Source organism: Protopterus annectens, chromosome 5.part1 (assembly GCF_019279795.1).
Source record: "Protopterus annectens isolate FY-2018-M chromosome 5.part1, PAN1.0, whole genome shotgun sequence".
NCBI lineage: Eukaryota > Metazoa > Chordata > Ceratodontiformes > Protopteridae > Protopterus > Protopterus annectens.
The window spans coordinates 543,673,516-543,694,904 of NC_056736.1; the positions used below are offsets into that span (position 1 = coordinate 543,673,516).

General features: G+C 45.4%; 1 protein-coding gene and 1 non-coding gene across 4 annotated transcripts in view; one reads left to right on the forward strand and one right to left on the reverse strand.

Moving 5' to 3' along the window:
* Window positions 1–21,389, reverse strand: part of FNDC3A (fibronectin type III domain containing 3A) — a 3,267,883-nt gene that overhangs the window by 2,921,961 nt on the left and 324,533 nt on the right. The gene's annotated exons all lie outside the window — the stretch shown is intronic.
* On the forward strand, window positions 20,744–20,815 carry TRNAG-UCC. Its single transcript has one exon. It is a non-coding gene; the product is annotated as a tRNA-Gly (tRNA).

Below are 21,389 nucleotides of genomic sequence, written 5' to 3' on the forward strand. Positions count from 1 at the left end.
GGTGGGGGGGGGGGTTGTCTTAAGAATGAAGGCGAGAAAAACAACTCACATTGAACGTTATGTTAAGTACATAACTTCTTTATGTGAAGTTGTTCAAGCTCACCTTCATTCTTACTGATGGGTAGCGTCCCCAGCACCACAAACTTGGGTGGCTCATGGGAGTACCTATCTAAGGACAGCAGAACCAAATGAAGCCCTGTCCCTAGAGATCTTGCCTACTTCGTAGTGAGTTATGAAAGTATGTGGCCTTGACCATGTGGCAGGTGCACATATAGAATCAATGGGTAGTCTGGCCAAAAAGGCTACGGAAGTAGAAACAGCTCTGGCTGAATGAGCCTTGACATTGTTCTCTAAAGAAATGTCTGCCTCATGGTATATAAAGGATATATAATGACAGCCATTTAGAAAAGGTAGATTTAGATACCGCTGCACCTTTCTTGGAATCTGAAAAGGAGACAAACAACTGATCAGCTCTTCTGTGAGTTTTTGTCCTGTCTAAATAGAAACAAAGTTGTCTATGGACGTCAAGCTTGTGAAGCATATATTCCAACTGATTAGTGTGATTGGGAAAGAAAACAGGTAATTTAATTGCCTGATTAAGGGTGCATTCTGAACAAATTTTGAGTAAGAACGAAGGGTTCGTCCTGAGGGAAACACTATCTTTGTGGAATATCAAATATGGGTGCCTAACTGAAAGGGCTTGCAACTCCAAAATTCTGCGTGCAGATGTAATGGCCACCAAGAAAATGGTCTTCCAAGAAAGATATAGGTTCATAGGTAGGTACTAGGCTATTGGCCCTAGGGCCTATATAAGCCTAGCCAAAAATGTACCCTGGCTTTCACCACCCAAGAAAATTATTTTCCTGTGCCCCTGTCGAGCAGAGCCACAGAAGTGATCCATGGGGTGAATTTCCTATTTCCCATCCAATCATCAAGATTTTTCTTGGAGTGCTAATGAGGAGCTCTGTTTGACATAGATAAGTAGTTTGCTCCACAGTATGGGAAGTCTCTGGGGACAGGAATCTATCCCCCAGCATGTTCTGTTTACTGTGGTGACAAGGTTTAGGTCCCTAGAACATGCAGCTCGGAGGGATTGGGATTTCTTTAAGTGGAGCATGTCCAACAGCTCTGGGTTTGACATAGCTTTGTATGTTAGGCAGAGATCGCCTCTGAGTAGGCAATATGCGACAGATTAAAGCTGGAGATTTTTTGAGACTGTCTGCGTAGGGCATCTGTTTGAGGCCAGTAATCTTCTTTGTGAGGTATTTCTCTGGCCTTTCCAGTTATTGTAGATGTCATGTGAGGTACATACCAAAAGGGGTGCTGTACTCTATACCGGGTCTAATGAGTGATGAGTAGAAGGGAACAATGACCTCTTTTTTTTCTGGATGAGAAAACTTCTGTGATGAGATGAGCCACGTAGAAGGATTTTCTGACCACTGTGGCAATGTGATTATCAAAGGAGAGACTACTGTCCACCTGTGTCCCAAGGTCTCATCACATTTTTGGCGTTAAGTAGACTACTAGCTATGTGGTAGTTCATGGGTACAGAGTTTTTACCAAAGGGGGATGACAATACACTTTTTGGCATTGAGCTTCAGGCCATGGCTTTGACACCAGGTATCTGTCTCAGTGAGGCCCTTTTGTAGTATGTCCACATCGTTAGGAGTTTTGATTATTGCAGCCTAGTTTGCAGTCATCTGCAAACTTTGTTAGCCAAAGACCTTCTGTGTTAGCCTGTACTTCAGAGAAGTAGATACCAAACAGGAGAGGACCCAGGACTGAACCCTGTGGTACTCCACTTGTCACTGGTCTGAAGTCGGACTTGGAGTCCGCTACTTTCACATGTGTCCATGAGCCAGTTGGCAACCCATCTTGTGACATAGGGATTTACACCTAGTTTAGTGAGTTTATCTATAATTCCAGAGTAGGGGATGGTGTCAAAAGCCTTGGTGAGATCTAGATAAGCTGTGTGAACCACTTTACCCTCATCTATGGCTTTGGTGACTGCTTCAAAAGTCATTCAGGTTTAGGAGACATGATCTGCCTTTTACAAATCGAACTGGGTAGGGTCCAGAGTTTGGAGATTACCAATGTCTTTGTTTATGAGTTCCATGATGATACATTCCATGGCCTTGCAGACCAGGCTAACCAGGCTAATGGGGCGGTAGTTCCCGAGGTCCGAAGTGGCTCCCCCTTTGTGGAGTGGTATTACCATTGTGGTGCGCCATTCAGTGGGCACAAAGCCTGAAGTGAGGCTATGATTGAACATGGTACTTAGGTAGGGTGCCAGTTCATTCTGTAGTTCGTGTAGAAGGCAGCATGTGATATTGTCAGGTCCCATGGATGCTGTGTTCTTGGCTTTGGCGAGTGTGTTTTTTACCTGTGCAGCCGTGATTACAGGAACGTTGCACTCTTCCGGTATAGGGATGGTCCTCTCTAGGGGGTGAGAGGGGGGTAAAGTTAGCACTGAACCTATCTGCCAGGATGTTGGCAATATCAGTTGGTTCTGTATATTTAGTGCCATTGTGCTGTAACTCACAGCAGATCTGAGTGTTACCATTGAGATTCTTGACATAGTTATAGAATGCTTTGTGGTTGTCTTTAGAGTCAGTGGCAATTTTATTTTCGTAACTAGCTTTGGAGGATTTTATGAGGGATCTCAACTTCTTACTGAGGTTGACCAGGGAGTTCCTCCAGTCATGGGATTTGGGGATTTTACTCTTTTTTGCAACAGTTTCTTTCTTCTGCTGTAAAGTTTGTTTATGGCAGAGGACCACCAGATTGGCTTCCTTTTTTTGGAGGATAGCATCTTGGTTCTATTAGGGATAGCATGATCCATGCACTCGCGTAAGTGCTTATTTGTGTAGGATTCAGCAGTCATACCTCTATGTCCGTCTGCATGGGTGTCATGAAGTTTGCCACTTCTGTCTTAAGAAGTGTGAAGTTGGCTTTAGAGAAGTTTTTTTACAGTGGTTTCCCTAATTGGGGGTGGGGGCGGGATGTGGATGTCTAGGGTGATTAAGCTTGTGGTTGGATCTGACCAATGAGGAATTGACCTCTGGTGTGGAACACCGGTTGCCCATGTTGATAATGACCAGGTGTAGGATACTGCTGCCCCTGGTGAGGGTGTGAATAAGTTGATCCAAGGCGTTGGAATTTATGAATTCCAGAAAACGTTGAGCAAAAGAGTTGGTACATGAGTACTTTTCCCAGTTAATGATGGGGTAGTTGAAATTGCTCATTATTAGGGTGTTGGGTTGTACCCTAATACTTTCCAGTGTATCAAGAAATGAGGAGTGGGAATCCTGGGGCATGGTGGGGAGTCTGTAGCAAGCTACAATTTGGATTGCGGTCTTGCCCAGAGTTAGTTGCACTTGGACTCGGATGCATTACGCTGTGCAACTAGCCTGGAGGTGTGGATATCCTTAATAAATATGGACACGCCTCCACCTTTAGTGCTTTGTTCCGGGTTAGGTGGCCGAAAGGTGTGGTATGAATTATAGCCTGGTAATGCAGGGGTGCTCTCTGGAGCTTTGAACCAGGTCTCTGTCACTGGACAGATGTCGATGTTCTCCATTTTAAGGAGTGCCACGAGTGAGTGCATTTTGAGGTTTAGATTTCTAGCATTGAGTAGCATTACCTTCAGATTTTGCTTGCTTGTACCTGTTACGGTGGTGAACTTGTCATTTGAACCTTGCCTAAAAAAGGCACTATAGGGGTGGCTAGAGCCTTAGCCAGTATCCGGAATCCCAAGAGCAACAGGTGCAGGCCATCTCTGGCAAAGCATCGTGGTCTGTCGATCATGTCGTACCAGGCAGACAAAAACTGGATCCCCTAAGAATTACACCAGAAGCTTAGCCAATTGTTGAAGTCAATCATTTTGTCCTTGTACTGTGGTACCATTCTGGGTGATGGCAGGATGCTACTCAGGGCTAGGGTCATACCTGCCTGGGTTACAAGATCGGAGAGCTCCTCCAGGTCTCTTTTCATGTAGTCCAGGGAGGTACGTCTCAGATCATTCACACCAACATGGACAATGAGTGTCATATTTGTACTTGTTGTGGAGTGACCTGAGTGCGTGCGTTATGTGGTGGATCCTGGCACCCGACAGGCAGCTGACAGTAACTTTCTCCTTGTTTAGCCTGGTGAGTGGAACATCAGTGCACCTGACTAGAGAGTCACCTATGACTAGAGTGTTGGGTACATTGTTATGCCTTATGTGCTGTGGTTGAGTGGCAAACTGAGTTTGTGGGCTATGTGCCCATTGGGTTGTGTTGGGGGGTGGAGTTTGCTTGTGTTTCTGCTTTGGCGGTCCCTGATGCTTGGGCAGGTTTTTATTGAGAGCCTCCACGAATGTAGGTGTGTGTTTTGTGTTTCTGTGTGTGTGTTTTGGTGGTGTAGGTTTTGAAGGACAGCTCACAGGAAGAAGCAGGTTGAAAGGGCAGGAGAATAATCTTGGATAGGACTAAATTCAGAATCCATGGAGCAGGAGGTGATCTAATTGGTGGTTTTAGATGCATCGAACCCTTCAAAAAGGCCTTCGCCATCTTGTGGGACATAATACCATTTCCTGATTCACCTATATGGAAATTAGATATAGCAGCCAGTTGTACCCGAATGGTTGCTGCTGCAGCTCCTTCGTTCAACAGTTTGGTCAGAAACTCTAAGATATCTGGCATGGAGGCTAGAAAAGGGTCAATGTTATTCTGCTGAGCCCAGATTGAAAACCTCTCCCACTTACTGAGGTATAGTTTTCATGGTTGAAGACTTATGTGAGGACATTTTAAATCGTTTTTTTCTTAAAACTTGCATATTTTCTGCCCTTGACCTAGCACTCTTGTGTGGGGTCATTTACTGCACTGTTATAACTTGATATTACTTGTGAACCTCTGCTATCTCTGTAAAAAACAAAAACAAAAAAAATCTTGCTTTTTTCCCACTTTTCTGAGAGTTAAAAAGTTCAGTTACAGGCTTGCTGTTCCTGAACTGTTTGAAAGTTTCTGTGAGGCCATTTTTGCTTGGGCTGAAGGAGGGTCTCTCTGTTCATCAGTGGCAGTGACTAACATTGAGCAGCTTCCCTGCCCCCCGTAGAGGTGGTTACTGACTTGAAACTGTAGTTTTATTTTCCCTTTTGGGTCTATTCCTGCTTCTTTCCAGCCCCTACTATCAAGCACGCTTTAACGTGCTTTAGCGCGATTTAGAGCGGAGTTGCCACTAGAGCAGCATCGGGCAGCGCCGGTTAAACAAGGTTAAACTCTTTCTGGCTCCAGAAAGTCTGTTCTTCAATTTTTCCCTTAGAACTGCTCTGTTAGGAACCTAAACAGTTTACACCTACACTAAAAAGTGCAGCACTTGTTCCAAATAGCTTTTCTTCTCAAAAAGCTCAGCACTTGTCTTATAAGCATATCCCTTGTCTTATAAGCATTCTCTTTGCAGGTCAAGCACTCCTATATTATACAAATCTCTCACTAGCAAAACCCCCCAGGAGTGCCCACTTCCCTGCTAAGCCCACTACTTTTCTGTCTCATACCAACTCATAATTCTTTCTAGCATGTCGAAGGGTCAGATGCTGGCGTCCTCTCCTGCCCATTTGGTGAATCTGGGAATTCTGAGACAATGTTACAATTGCCTCATGTACACGGACAACCATCTCCTCCTCCCATGTAACACTAACACTTGTGAGAGATGCAGCTATTTAGCCAGACTGGAGGCTGAGCTCTCTCAACTCAGGACTGGCAAGACCAGGCAGGAGGAGAAGGCAACTACACACACCACAATACCAGTCTCACATAACTCAACCACACCACTGAATCAAACACAAACACACTAAGACATACTCAGAGGCTCTGAGTAAAAATTTACCTAAACAGCAGAGGCCTCCAAAGCAGACACCCAAGCAACTGCAAACTCAATACACCACACAAACAACACAAACAACAAAATCAATGTGCAAAGCAGTCACTGCCCTTAAGGCCAAATACAACACCAAACATACTTGTCATAGGTGACTCCATAGTCAGACACACTGACGTCCCGCTCACCAGACTGAGTAAGGAGAAGGTCACAGTAAGCTGCCTGTCGGGCGCTAGAATCCGCCACATAACACAAGCACTCAGGTCTCTCAACAGCAGGTACAAGTACGACTCAGTCATTGTCCACGCTGGTGTCAACGACCTGAGACGCACTCCTTGGACTACATGAAAAGAGACATTGAGGAGCTCTCTGATTATGTAGCCCAGTCAGGTATGACCCTGACCTTGAGCAGTATCCTACCTTCACCTAGAATGATGCCACAATACAGTGATAAGATGATCAGCTTTAATAATTGGCTTAAATTCTGGTGTCATTCAAAGGGGATCCAATGTCTGTCTGCCTGGGATGACATGCTGGACAAGCCACGCTGCTTCGCAAGGGACGGCTTGCACCTGTCACCCCTAGGCTTCCGGATATTGGCAAAGGCTCTTGCCACCCCATAGTGCCTTTTTAGGCAAGGCTCAAATTCTAAACCTACCACCCTAGAACACAAAAAGTAAAAACTAAGGGTAATGCTGCTCAATGCCAGAAGTCTCAATCTCAAGATGCACGCACTCGAGGCCCTTCTCAGTATGGAGAACATCGATGTCTGTGCTGTGACAGAAACCTGGTTCAAGGCTCCTGAGAGCACCCCAGCACTAGCAGGTTTCACCTCATATCATGCGTTCGGCCCCAAAATCCGGACAACACCAAGAAAGGAGGGGTGTCCATATTCATAAAGGACACCCACACCTCAAGGTTGGTGGCAACGCACGATGCATCGGAGACCATCCAGGTGCAATTAACCATAGGCAAGACTGCTCTGCAATTTGTAGCATGTTACAGGCCACCCTCTCAAACTCAGGAACCTCACATGGCCTTCCTGAAAACAATGGAGGGATAAATGTATCTCCAAACACCATCATACTAGGTGACTTCAACTACCCTAATATAGACTGGGAACACTACTCAAGCCCAAACACTCTAGCCCAAAGGTTCCTGGAGTTCATAAACTCAAATGCCATGGAACAACTAGTCACCATCCCCACAAGAGGAGAAAACATACTTGATCTCATCATCACGAACATGGGATCACAATGTTCAACACCGGAAGTATACCCCTCACTGGTGAGATCAGATCATAAACTAATCTCGCTGGAGGTCCTCATCCCGCCCCCACCTGAAACAAAAAGACCACAGTGAAAAACTTCTCAAAAGCCGACTTCACACTTCTAAAAACTAGTGTGGTCTCCTTTAAGGCCCCTGAGCCAGTGGTAAACATTACTCAAACCGCTGAATCACTTACAAATGCCTTCTACCAGCACCTACAGGACTGCATGGATCAGGCAATCCCAAACAAAACTAAGACTCTTTGTACCAAAGGCAAGCGTCCAGTCTGGTGGACCCCAGCCATAAACAAGCTCTACAACAAAAGGAGGAAGCTACTACAAGATAGAGCAAAATCCTTGAAAGGTAAGACACCTTTGATCATTATAAGTAAAAAACTAAGAGCTCTCATACAATCATCCAAGGCAAATTTTGAGAGAAAAATCGCCAAGGATTCAAAAGACAATCATAAGGCCTTCTTTAGCTATGTTAGAAACCTAGGAGGAAACTCCCAGATATGCTCAGAATTAGTTCAAAATGATGTGAAGATTACTGAACCTACACACATTGCCAACATACTGGCTGACAGGTTCAGTGCAAACTTCTCCCCCTTCCCCAAAAGGAGAGATATCTATACCAGAGGATTGTAGCCCCCAAACATCTCCAACGCCCAGGTGAGAACTGCTCTCTCCAAAGCAAAAACACAGCATCCATGGGACCGGATGGTGTCCCCGGCTGTGTGCTCCACGAACTCAATGAGGAATTAAACCCGCAGTTAGGACAGCTGTTTAATCTTAGCCTCACCTCAGGATACGCCCAAGGAGTGGCGACGGCGACTGTGGTCCCACTTCACAAGGGCGGTGCCTCCACCGACCCTGGAAATTACCGTCCCATTAGCTTGACAAGCCTTATCTGCAAAGCCATGGAGAGGATCATAATGGAACTCATAAATAAAGACATAGGAACTTGCAGACTTTGGATCCAACCCAGTTTGGCTTTGTCAAAGGCAGATCATGCCTTTTAAACTTGGTTGACTTTTTCGAGACAGTCACCAAGGCCATTGATGAGGAAAGGCAGTCCATACAGCCTACCTTGACCTGGCAAAGGCCTTCGACACAATACCCCACTCAGGTATCATCAAAAACTCATCAGCTTGAATGTAAACCCATACATCACAAGATGGGTTGCAAACTGGCTAAGTGACAGAACCCACAGGGTCAGAGTTGCTGGAGCCATGTCAGACTCAAAGCCTGTCACAAATGGTGTCCCACAGGGCTCAGTCCTGGGTCCACTCTTGTTCGGCATCTACTTTTCTGAAGTACAAGCAAACACAGGAGGGTTATGGCTGACAAAGTTTGCAGATGACTGCAAACTGGGCCATAGTCAAAACACATCTGACACAGATATCCTTCAGAAGGGCCTCACAGAAATGGATAACTGGTGCCAGAGCCATGGCCTAAAGTTAAATGCCAAGAAATGCATAGTCATACCCTTCGGGAAAAACAAGGTTACCCCTAGCTACCATATAGGTGGCAATCCACTGAGCACAGAAGAAGTCATCAGGGATCTGGGGACCCAGGTTGACAGTAGCCTTCGCTTTGACACTCATGTTGCTAAAGTAGTTAGGAAAACCTTCTACATTGCCCACCTGATCATGAAGGGATTCACATCTAGATCAAGGGAGGTCATCGCCCCTGTACTCATCACTCATTAGACCTATGATTGAGTACAATGTCCCATTCGGAATGTATCTGACCAGACACCTGCAGCAGCTGGAAAGGCCCCAAAAGTTCCTCACCAAAAGGATAAAGGGTCTCAAAAATATGTCTTATGCTGCCCGACTGAAAGAACTCCAGCTCTATTCAGTCTCATACCGCTTGCTCAGAGGTGACCTGTGCCTGACATGTAAGGCCATGTCAAACCCTGATTTGATGAATATGCTTCACCTCAAAAAATCTAGATCCCTCAGAACCACAAGGGCGGGAGACTTAAACCTTGACACGGTTATTAATAGAACATGCTGGAGGGACAGATTCATCACCCAGAGACTCCCTATGCTGTGGAACAAAATCCCGGTACATGTGAGGCAGAGCACCTCGCTGGCCTTGTTCAAGAGGAATCTTGACCAATGGATGGGGGATCGCAGATATACCCCAGGGATTACTTCAGTGTCACTGCTTGACAGAGGCACAGCAAAATAATAGGCATAGTTTTATTCAAACTAAAGGGGTGGCGAAAGCCAAATAACTATGGGCTAGGCTTATAAATGCCCTTGGGCAGATAGCCTAGTATGAACCTATGAACCTATGAACCTATGAACAAAAGAATATGTTGATCTTCTTCTGATAAATTTTGGAACCTGGTTATTCTGGGAATTGGAGCAGCCAAGCTGTCAGTTTGATGAACTGAAGTGAAGGGTGAAGAGCTCCTGACGAGTGGGTCAGAAGATCCGGCACTGGGTCCAGGATCCAAGGTACTTCTACTAGACGAGACTTCAGAAAGGGGAACCAGATTTGACGAGGCCAATATGGGGCTATTAAGATAACTGTCCTGCCCAGAAAACTGGCTTTCTACAAAACTTTGGGAAACAGGGGAAAGGGAGGGAAGGCATAATCGGGGCCAATTGTGTATGAGGGGACTGTCCCTGTTGAAGGATCAGGGCAAAGTAGTTGCTGCATTCGGTGTTTGTGGGAGTCGCAAAGAGGTCGCAGCAAGGCTGGCCCCATCTGCAGAAAATTATTTCGGCTACTTTGTTCTTGAGGGACCACTCATGACATAACAGAATTGTTCTTCTGAGTTTATCCATTTCCATACTCTTAGAGCCTCTCGACATAGGGGATAAGATCTGGTTCCACCCTGTTTGTTTATATGCCAGACTACGGACATGTTGTCTGACTGGACTGCAATTGTGCCCAGAGGAAGAGAGTCTTGAAAGAACTGCAAAGCTAAGAGAACCACTCTCATTTCTAGGATGTTTATATGCAATTGAGCTTCGTGTACCTGCCATGTACCTTGGGCTGTCAGTCCCTGACAATGCCCCCCCACCCGATCAGGGAGGCGTCCGTGGCCACCATAGCAACTGGAACCGGAAGGACAAAGGGATATCCCATGGTCACTGATTCAGACGTTAGCCACCACCGGAGATCCTCGTTGCAAGAGTTGGTTATCAGAACTGGGTGATTCATTGGTAAGTCCTGAAAAGTCCATTGCATGAATAGCAGCCACTGTAGAATGTGCATGTGAGATCTCGCCAAGGATATTGCAATGATAGCTGCTGCTATGGTGCCCAGCAGCCTGAGGATCTGTGATGCTGGTGCTTTGTGTTTTGAAAGGAGATCTACAATTTGATGTCGTAGTATAAGCACTCTTTCTCAGGGAAGTTTTAAGGACATGTTGACTGTGTCTAAGTATGCTCCTATAAATACTGTATGCTGTGATGGCAATAAAGTAGACTTTTATGAATTTATTGTGATGCCCAGTTGAAAAAGATCTAAGGCAGTGTCCCTCGCCCGAATAAGCTGATGCCTGGTGGGTGCGGTGAGGAGCCAGTCGTCCAAATATGGAAACACCTGGATTCCTTGTTGTCTCAAGTGAGCCATGACCACTGCCATACATTTGGTGAACACTCTGGGGGCTGTAGTGAGAACAGACAGGCAGGGCCCAAAACTGGAAATAACTGGCCTGAAGTGCAGGTGATCCCTGGATGGCCTGGCCATTTTGATATGGTAGTATGCATCCTGAAGATCTATTGAGCACATCCAATTGTCTTTCCCTAGAAACGGGAGTATAGACTGAAGCATGACCATCTGGAACTTTGTCTTTTCTACATACTTGTTGAGTCAGCTGAGGTCCAAAATTGGTCTCCAGTCGCCTGTTTTCTTTGGCACTAAAAAGAATCGAGTAAGTTCTGGATCATTGCTCATCTGCCAGGACTGGTTGGATGACTCTTTTTTTCTAATAGTTTTTGAACCTCTGCTGTTGCTACATCCTGTAGACTGGGTGGAACGTCTGGGATTCCTTTTGTTGGTTTGAGTCAGGTATGAAAGGGGATGAAATAGCCTCTGAATATGACATTTTGTACCCATCTGTCTTTTGTAATTTTGAGCCAGGCGTCTACGTACAAAGATAAATGTTCCCCGACTGCCTCCAGAGCAGACAGTCGGGCCTCCTTTCAGGAGCGCTGGTAGGGCTTCCCAAGGAACTGATCCCTGTCACCCTGGTTCTGCAGACCCCCTCTGCCGCATGGGTGTCATCTTCCATCATTGCCCCTTCCTCCGCCCCTGGAGGAGGCTTCACCTCGTGAGTTAGGAAAGGTTTCTTGGGCTTTGCAGAACCACATTTTCCCTCCCCATTGACCTTTAGGATAAGGTCTAGTAGGGGAGAAAAAAAGGACTCCTGCAGCAAAGTCTTTCCGTCTTGCTCACATCTGGTGAGGGTCTCTAACTTTGGGTCAGAAAAGGGAAGAACCATCAAATGGGCATTCAGAAAGGACGACTTGAAAGGTTCCCCGAAAACATAAGCGCATCCAGGAATACCTCTGAAGAGCTATTCCTGTACCCGCTTCCCTACTTGTCCCATTAGCTGTGTATGATACGAGGCGCATGGAAGAGTTAACGATAGAATTGAGGGTAGCAAGCCGAGACTTCACCTTGTCCGCCACTGTATCGGCTACTGCACCCGGGAGAGTAATTCCTAGCTCTTTCAGGAGATCTCTTTGAAGCCTTATGAAGTGAGTTAGATAGTTTAAAGACCGAAGGTTGTAGAACTGAACATGCGCTTGCCAAATCTGTCCATAATCCTAGAATCCCTATTAGGAGGATGGACAGACGCAGAGGTCGACATCTCTTTCCTAGTGGCTGCCGCAACCACCATGGCATCAACAGGAATTGGTTTGGATAAAAAGGTTTTATCATGACGTGCTGAGATGTACTTGTTGGGTCTCCTAGGGATGGGCTCCATAGTATCTGGTGACTCCCACGTACTTTGAGATAAATGGTCCATCAACTCATCAAACGGTGGAGAAACCCAAGAGGTGGAGGGTCGAGACCCAATAGCCTTCAGAAGCACAGATTCGTCCTCAGTAGGGTTAAGGGGCTGCCAGTCACCCCTATGCTTAAGGATCTCTAGGATATCTTCAAAGGAGATATCCTAAGAGGGGGACTTTGGGGACCCTTCCAATTCCTCCAAATCGGTGTCGGATGTGATGGATTCCTGAGGGGAATCTAAATGTCTCCTCTTACAAACGTCTTCTGAAGAACTTCCTCAGTGGGAACTTCTAGGTCGGTCTCAGAAAAGCAGGGTTCCCCCAATGGGGCTTCCTGAGGCTCCGGGTCCCTATGCTTACGGTGGGTCTGCAGTGACAGAGAAGATTCCAGCGCTTTCCGGGAGGAGGTGGCCATATTAGAGGTTGTGACTGTCTGGGGGAACAAACTCCTCCTCATGGCATTGAAGGCACCACGGCTCTGGTGCGAGGAAGTACCCAGATCCAAAGACACCGATGACTCTTCCCGCACCAAACTGCCAGCTCAGAGCCAGAGGTGGGAGCCAAGCTCATCGCGCAGAGGCCCCAAGGGGAAAAGTTGCAATCGACGCATCGGTTCAACTCCCTTCCCCGAAGGCAACGGGAGAGTCTTGGCTCCCAGAGACCGCCGCCGGAGCAGAAGACATCAGGGTGGTTGATGCCGACGGGTCCGAAATGAGTGTCAGAAAAGACGGTTCCACAAACGACTGAACAGCTCCCTCTGGCTCTGATGTCTCGATTCGAGTTGGAAGAGGAGCAGAAATTACAGGAGATGACTTTGTCAGTTCTGAAACTGCCTGAGCCAAAATAGACAGAATTTTAGCCAGAGCTGGATCCCGTAACAGTCTCCATATCACACGATCCACATCAGAATCTGAAAGTCTGGAAGCTCGAGAGGAAGCTACAGAAGGAGCCAGTAAGCCCAGAATCGGAGATCTTAAGGTGGGAGATACCGGTTCCGAGACTGGGGACCTGTTCCTACCAACTACCTGTACAGGTGGGCTCGATGACTGTGGAACCAATACAGGAACCTTCTTGGAAACATTTGGATCGAACTTGCAGAAGCAACAGAAGATGATGGTTTTGGTTTTCCCAGAGCAGTATCCAAGTCTGACCAAAATGCAGACTTAATCAGACTACCTTCAACTAACTTTCTTTTCCTCTCTGCCAAACCCTGGCACTGAAACCATGGCAAATGGAACAAACCTCTTGGAGATGAACCTCTCCCAAACAGTAAACACAGGTGGTGTGGCCATCTGTGATAGACATTTTTTGATTGCATTTAGGACACTTTTTAAACCCTGACCTATCTTTTTCAGATATGGTAGACCTTGCAGTTATTTCGCTGTAAGATAAAGCAATCCCAACAACAATCCAATCAGAACTCTAAGGATCAACCTAAACAACAAAGTCTGCACTCAACTTTTAAAACTTGGCAGCAAAAAACAAAATTAAGCCTAACCGGCTACAGATATAATGACTAAGGAAAGCATAACTCGGCTGTAGCTGCAAAAAAACAAAATTAAGCCTAACCGGCTTGTACGGGACAGGGAGAAACCTAAAGAAACCAACAGGGCCTGATGCCAAAACGAGGACACAAAGTTCTTTGGGTTTTTTTTGTGCTAAGTAGTTAAAGAAAAAGAAAAAAAGGATAGTCTATCCTGGCTGAATACTTTTGAATTCTAAACAAGAAAGAAAACTACCAAGAACTCCAAAAAAGAATACACTTAACTCACAAATACGGCCTGCGCTGTAGAAAATGCATGATCTGTTGCAGCGGCAAACTAGCTCTGGGGAAGGTAGAGGTGCATTGTGGGATTGGGTTTCGGCTTCGAGCTGTTAGAAACCTCAAGCTTTGCAAATTGGCCGACTCAGAGCCGAGGATCAGATCTGAACCCATCAGTAAGAATGAAGGCAAGATTGAACAACTTCACATCAAATGTTTACAGCACTGCACGCTCATTAAATCTGTCTTGCAGAATGGTAAAGAGGGAATCTGTATACACTAGGTCTTTATTCCGCTACTATGAAAAGAGAAAAAGTACAGTTTTGTACCTACCATAAATGTAGATGTTCGAAGATCCACATTGCTGCAGTCCTAACACTTGGGTAGTCCGCTGTCCCAGTCGGCCCGAATACCAAAGTATATGGCTGACGTCGGTCAAGGCGCATTAGTCTGACGTCAGGACGTCAGGGTACAAATGCGCATGACCGACGTCATATCCTCAGTCTTTTCTTGCCCCAGATGTCAGAAGACCCTAAAAAGATAAGGCCTAAACCAAAAAACACCAAACACTCCTGCACCAAATATATATATACAATATATACAAATTTACAAGAGTACAACCCCACCCACACAACCACCCCTAAACACAGAGGGGAAGGAGGGAGGGTAAATTGGACTGCAGCAATGTGGATCTTCGAACATCTACATTTATGGTAGGTACAAAACTGTACTATGTTCTTCATACCACATTGCTGCAGTCCTAACACTTGGGTAGAATCCCAAAGCAGAGGTAAGGGAGGCTGGCAAATCATAAAGAAGCAGGAGCTGTCAACATGCCCTGCAAAATAGCCGTGGCAAAACCAGCCCTAGATTTAGAGTAGAGAGGAAGGTGGTAATGCTTAGAGAAAGTATGCACTGAACTCCAAGTAGCTGCCTCCAAAATATCCTTAGTTGCCACCCCTTAGAAATGCTGTTGAAGTGGCAGTAGCCCTAGTGGAATGAGGCCTAATCCCAGCTGGAATCTCCTTGCCATGATGGGAATAACAAAATGCAATGCAAAACCCAATCCACTTAGAAATAGTTTGTTTTGACACAGGCTTGCCCTGAGAACTCAAAGCAAAAGAAACAAACAACTGCTGAGACTGCCTAAAATCCTTAGTCCTGCTTAAATAATAACGCAACTGCCTGTGTACATCTAAAGTGTGCAAAATCTTTTCCCCCTTATTTTGGGGATCTGCATAAAAAGTAGGCAAATGAATAGTTTGGTTCAAAGCCACACTAGAAACCACCTTAGGCATAAAGGAAGGATTAGTACGTAATGATACCCTATCCTTATGGAAAATCAAAAAAGGCTCAACCGCCATAAGGGCCTGTAATTCAGAAACCCTTCTTGCAGAAGTAATGGCCAACAAAAAAGCAGTCTTCCATGACAAATATTTCAACTCAGCAGTGGCCGCAGGCTCAAAAGGTTGTAGAGTAAGTTTCTCCAACACAAAATTGAGATCCCAAGCAGGAGTAGGAGCTCTACGTGGGGGTCTTATATTCTTTGCCCCTCTAAGAAATTGCTTGAACAAAGGATAAGAAAACAATGGTGGGTCACAATCATAGCGAGCTGAAATTGCTGCAGCATGAATCTTAATGGAAGAGAAAGACAAACCTTTGTCCAATAACTCAGTCAGATATTGAAGAGCCACACTCAAATTAGGCTCAGAAACCTCCAAATTCTTTGCTGCACTCCAAAATAAAAATCTCTTCCACTTTTCTGCGTACACTTTCCTTGTACTAGGTCTTCTGGCTTCCATAATCACATTCAAAACTTGTTGAGGAAGTTGAGACCTGCTGTGTTTCAAAACAGAATATGCCAGGCTGTTAGATGAAGAGAGTGAAGCTTGACATTGAGTAGATGACCGTCCCTCTGAGACAATAGGTGTGGAATCAAAGGTAAAGGCCATGGAGGCTTCCTTACCAGACTCCTCAGTAATGGGTACCAGTGTTGCCGAGGCCAATCTGGAGCTATTAAAATCATCCTTGGCTTGTCTTGTCTGACCTTTAGGAGTACCTTTAGGAGAAGAGGCAGAGGTGGAAAGGCATACACATGAAGATTTGTCCAACTGAAAGAAAGAGCATCCACTTTCCAAGCTGTGTGATGAAACCTTTTGTGCAAAACTTTGGCAGCTGGTGGTTTAGTGGAGAAGCGAACAGATCTATGTCTGGAGTTCCCCATGACACTGTCAATTTCGAAATACATGAAGATCCAGTTTCCACTCGTGGGGATCCATGATTTGTCTGCTTAACACATCTGCTAAGGAGTTCTGTGCTCCCGGCAGAAACCTTGCCTGAAGAGTTAGTTGCAAGCTGAGCGCAGTCTCCCATAAAATCATTGCTTGCCTGCATAGAGGGTAAGAATGTGTTCCCCCTTGTTTGTTGATGTACCACATGACAGTTGTGTTGTCTGTTAGAATCAACACCTGCCCTGGAAGAAGTAACTCCTTGAAAGCCATTAATGCAAACTGGACTGCTAACATCTCCTTCATGTTGATATGTAGATGCTGTAGTCTGGCAGGCCACTTGTCTTGTATCCACTTTCCATTCAGATGAGCTCCCCAAGCTATGTCTGAGACATCTGTCGTCAGAATCTGACTCGCCTCTGGCCGGGTCACAGAGAGTCCCTTGTTTAGGTGACATTCCTGAGCCCACCACAAAAATTCCTTTTGAATGCAAGGTATTATTTGAATGACAGTGTCCAAATCCTGGCAGTGCTGTGTCCATACATTTTTGAGATAACATTGCAGCTTCCTCATATGCAGTTTGGCATTGGGAAGCACCAGAATACAAGATGCCATGAACCCTAAGGCTTGAAGGACTGTCCTTGCAGTCAGCCCGGACTGAAGAGATAGCTGATGGAAGTAAAGGGAAAGATTCTTTTGTTTGTCCGGGGTTAAAAATGCCATCTGGGTTGCTGTATTCAGTCTCACACCCAGAAAGCACATGTCTTGAGAGGGTACTAGACTGGACTTTATTTCGTTCACAGAATACCCCAGGCATCTTAGCACTGCTATCACATATTCCAAATGCTGTAAAAGGTCTTCCTTTTCTTGAGCCAGAATCAGGCAGTCGTCCAAGTAAGGATAGATTTGTATTCCTTTTAGCCTGAAGTAAGCTATCACTGGAGCCAGAACCTTTGTGAATACTCTGGACGCAGTAGATAAGCCAAAGGGCAATGCAGAGAACTGATAATGAGAATTCCCAGCTCGAAAACACAGATACTTCCTGCAACTTAGTCTGATAGGTACATGAAGGTAAGCCTCCTTGAGATCTAAAGTTACCATCCAGTGATCCTTGCCCAGCAGAGGTAAAAGCTGTTGTAACGTCAACATTTTGAACTTGGGAATGTCCAGATAAGTGTTGAGGATAGATAAATCCAAAATTGGTCTCCACGTGTTCCCCTTCTTTGGCACTAGGAACAGGCGAGAATAAAATCCTAGGCCCCTTTCTGGCACAGGAACCGGCTGAATGGCCCCTATTTGGAGTAACAGCGAAATTTGCTTGTGAGCCTCTTTTCTTTGTAGAGGAGGAATGTCTGGCATGCCTTTGAAAGGAGGCAAGGTATGGAAATAAAACCTGTAACCGTGATGAATGATATCCAATACCCATCTGTCTTCGGTAATTAAACTCCAATTTTCTTTGAAAAGTGCCAGCCTTCCTCCCAAAGGTGCTGCCAGACGAGAAAGCACTGGCAGCTGAAAAGGCAGGTCATTGGGTCTGTTTACGAAAGGACTGACCCCTGCCCTCACCAGAAGACTGAGCAGGTGAACTCCCTGTTCTAGGCCTAAAAGAACCTTGAGCTCTGCCCCTACCACGTCTAGACCTACCCCTAGACTGGGAATCATAAGCAGGATATGTCCATCCCTTAGTAGGCCAATTTCTACTAAACTTCGGAGGCTGAACCTGCAAAAAATCTTTAACAGTCTGCATAGACTTAGCCTTGTCCTCCATTTTCTTTAAAACAGCTTCCACAGGCGAACCAAACAACACGTCAGACTGTAACGGAGCATCCAAAATCCTTGTCTTAACATGCTCAGCTAAATTCTGATCCCTTAGCCAGGCGTGCCTACGAAGAACAGAACCAGTGGCAGCCACCCTCGAAGAGGCCTGCACAGCATCAAAACCACATTGCAAGGAATGCTTACCCACCTGTTCAGACACATGAACTAAATCCTGCAACTCTTTACACTCAATACCTTCCGCCAGAGCATCCACCTTAGACTTCAATTGTGAAAGGAGATAATTTTGATATTTTAACATGTGGAACTGGCAATTCAAAGCCCTCATGGCTAAAGTGGAAGAAGTATACACCTTCTTTCCCCATCTATCCAAAGCCCTTGCCTCTTTATCAGGAGGAACAGGATTTTTAACAACAGAAGCCTTAACACCTTTAGGCCCCTGAGAAACAGTTTCTGGGTCTGCCCTAGGACTCTTAAAAGATACTTATGAGCTTCAGGCACCCTATAATATCTATCTGGTTTAACTGGGGCAGGAGGCAAAGAATCAGGGTTCAGGAAGCCTCTGCAAAACATCTTCCACCACATCCAGAACAGGAGGTATAGCTAAAGGCCTATGCTGGGGTAAAACAAAATTCCTAAGCCTCTTCCTGGAATCAGAGAAATCTTGGCCTTCCCATTTAAAATGCTCCCTCATGGAATGAAGAGTCTCTGAAAAAGAGAAATCCTCAGGAGGAGAAGCCGAAGGAGTAGAATCATCCACATCAGAATCAGAATAAGGAGGATACTCCTGCAAGTCTTCAGCGAAGACTCACAAGCCTCGAACACTGCTCAAAACTCTCAAGCTCAGGTTCCACCCTAGGCCTCTTATCAGGAGGGGGCATAGAACCTCTAATCATAGTAATCAAATCATCTGCCATTTTAAGCATATGTTTCTTAGGCAAAGATCCTGAAGAAGTAGGAGAGACCCCCACTGAAGATAAACCTGGCCTGCCTCTCAAAGAAGCCTTGGAAACAGAAGGGGAGGGCCTAACCACCTTAGGAAGAGAGGGGAGAACAGCCACCTGAGAAGCCCCTTCAGCCTGGCCTACCACCTGAGAAGACACATCTTGTAACAGTAAAGTCTCTCCCTGAGACTCCAAAGAAACTTCTGGCAGAACCTCCGGCTCCACTGAGCCTTCTAAAGAACCGACGTCCGGGACTGACGGTTCTTCCAACCTAGGCTTTACTGCTTTGTCCTTGCGCTTTTTGGACGAAGCGCCGGAGCATCCGGCGGCATTTTATAATTACAACGCTTCCCAAAACTAACCTGGCACAGTCTAACCTTCTCTTTATAGTGCGTTTGTTAAATCTAGCACAAGAGCGACATCCAACAACGTCGTGCTCAGGCCCTAAACAAGGTATACACAAGGTATGGTAATCCCTATGAGGTATCTGTTTCCCACAAGAAATACAGTTATTCACTTTTTCTGACATCCGGTTAAATACTGAGGCAAGAAAAAACCAAAATATTCCCCAACGGGGTACTTAGCCAACTTTGATTCGGTCTGAAACTCCGACTTCAGAAAATTTCAGAACGCCAACCTGCACTCGCAAAACGGCTTCTGCATCGGACCATGCGGCAAAAAGAGACTCAGGATATGACGTCGGTCATGCGCATTTGTACCCTGACGTCCTGACGTCAGACTAATGCGCCTTGACCGACGTCAGCCATATACTTTGGTATTCGGGCCGACTGGGACAGCGGACTACCCAAGTGTTAGGACTGCAGCAATGTGGTATGAAGAACATCTATGGCCTAATAATGGCATAAATGTATGATCTAGCCATAAAGAAGAATCTATTGGTAAATACTGTCTGAGATTCAGAAACATTCACTGATTGCGGTAGGCAGTTTTGAGTGACAAATGAGGATGCCCATGGTAGAGACACTCAGTGTGAATGGTGGAGACCAAGCAGGACATCTGCTCAAAGTATATGCTAAAGATGGTACAAAGATATGGTAATGAGCTATAGTATTACAGTAAGGGCCACCATGTCTACAAGTGACGTAAAACAAGATGGCGGAGTGATTCAAAAACATGAAGAGTGTGACATGATGCACAAACACCAGTGTTAATCACTCAACGAGATCCTCAATCACTCAACGAGTAGATGCAGTAAAGCTACAGAAATATGTTCAGGGTTTTGCTCCAACATTAGTCAACATGTTTATGCAGCAGTCTGTTCTCGTTACTGTGAATCATGGTGGAGTATGTCATCACCCTCAGACAAGCTATAGCATTCATCTAAGTGCAACATTTCTTGGTCTTGATGACGGTGACATTATAGACTGGTACCATTTGAATACAGTCCCCATGCAGGAGATGGTAAAAATGTGTGGGCCTTATCCAAAGGATCATGGGAGTCATGTCACGGATTACATATCCCTGTGCATACTAAAAGATGTGTACTTTTACGTAAACTGACTACAGGGACCTTTAGGTTAATAGATTCATAGTTATATACTAGGCTAGCTGCCCTTGTGGGCCATTGTAAACCTAGCCAATCTCCCACAAAGTTGAAAATCAAACCCTGTACCACGTGTCTGTGAGCTAACCATTACTCCAACCCTCAACCACATGGGGACACAGTAAGGGTAATTGTCAGGCACCTGCTTTGAGAATATTCCACCAGTTTCTCAATAACATGCTGTAGCATGTAGGGAAGTACGTGCGGTTCCCTTATACCACAGAGGAGATAGCTAATACTATGCAGGATTTCTGTGGCATAGCCCTTTCAACTGATGTGCTGGAAGGCATAGACTGCAACCATATTGAAATAAAGGTCCCACTTGGTGACCTGAGAAGAAGAAATGTGAACTATAAAGGTTATGCACTGGTGGTACAGTGGTTAGCATAGCTGCCTTCCAAGCAGTTGACCTGGGTTCGATTCCTGGCCACTGCAAGAAATCTGTATATTATAACACTGGCATAGTAACAAAGGTGGTATCTCATACACAGTGGAAATCTGGTGAGAAAACAGCAAAGTTATTACTTGTTGAAAGAGACAAAAATAAAGCAAAAATACTTCAATTCATAGTTAGCAGCCAGGAAAGAAATATTGATCTTTGATGCAGTGATGGAAAATAAAGTCCCACAGGTCCAAATGCTGAGTAAGAATAGGTGAGTGATTGAATGGGAAGGTGGGGACACTGAAATGGGATGAACAGGATTGATGGTAAAGATTGCTGAAATTTTTCTTTTTGTTTCAGGACTAGAAAAATATGCTCTTCAAGGATTTAAGAAAGTCAGAATTAACTGTCACTAGTGTGATCACTGAAACTGGTGTTTTGCACCTCACCTCTTTGGTGGGATGTTACAGTGGGCAGATGGGAAGATTTTTTAAAGAAAAATCACATTTGCAGTCTGTAAAAGAGTTAAGAAGGGAAATGCACACCCTGAGTCAATCTGAAGGTCGAGCAAGGTGAGGAAGGGATACAGAGGACAAATGACTATTTTTAACTGAGAAATGAAGTTTC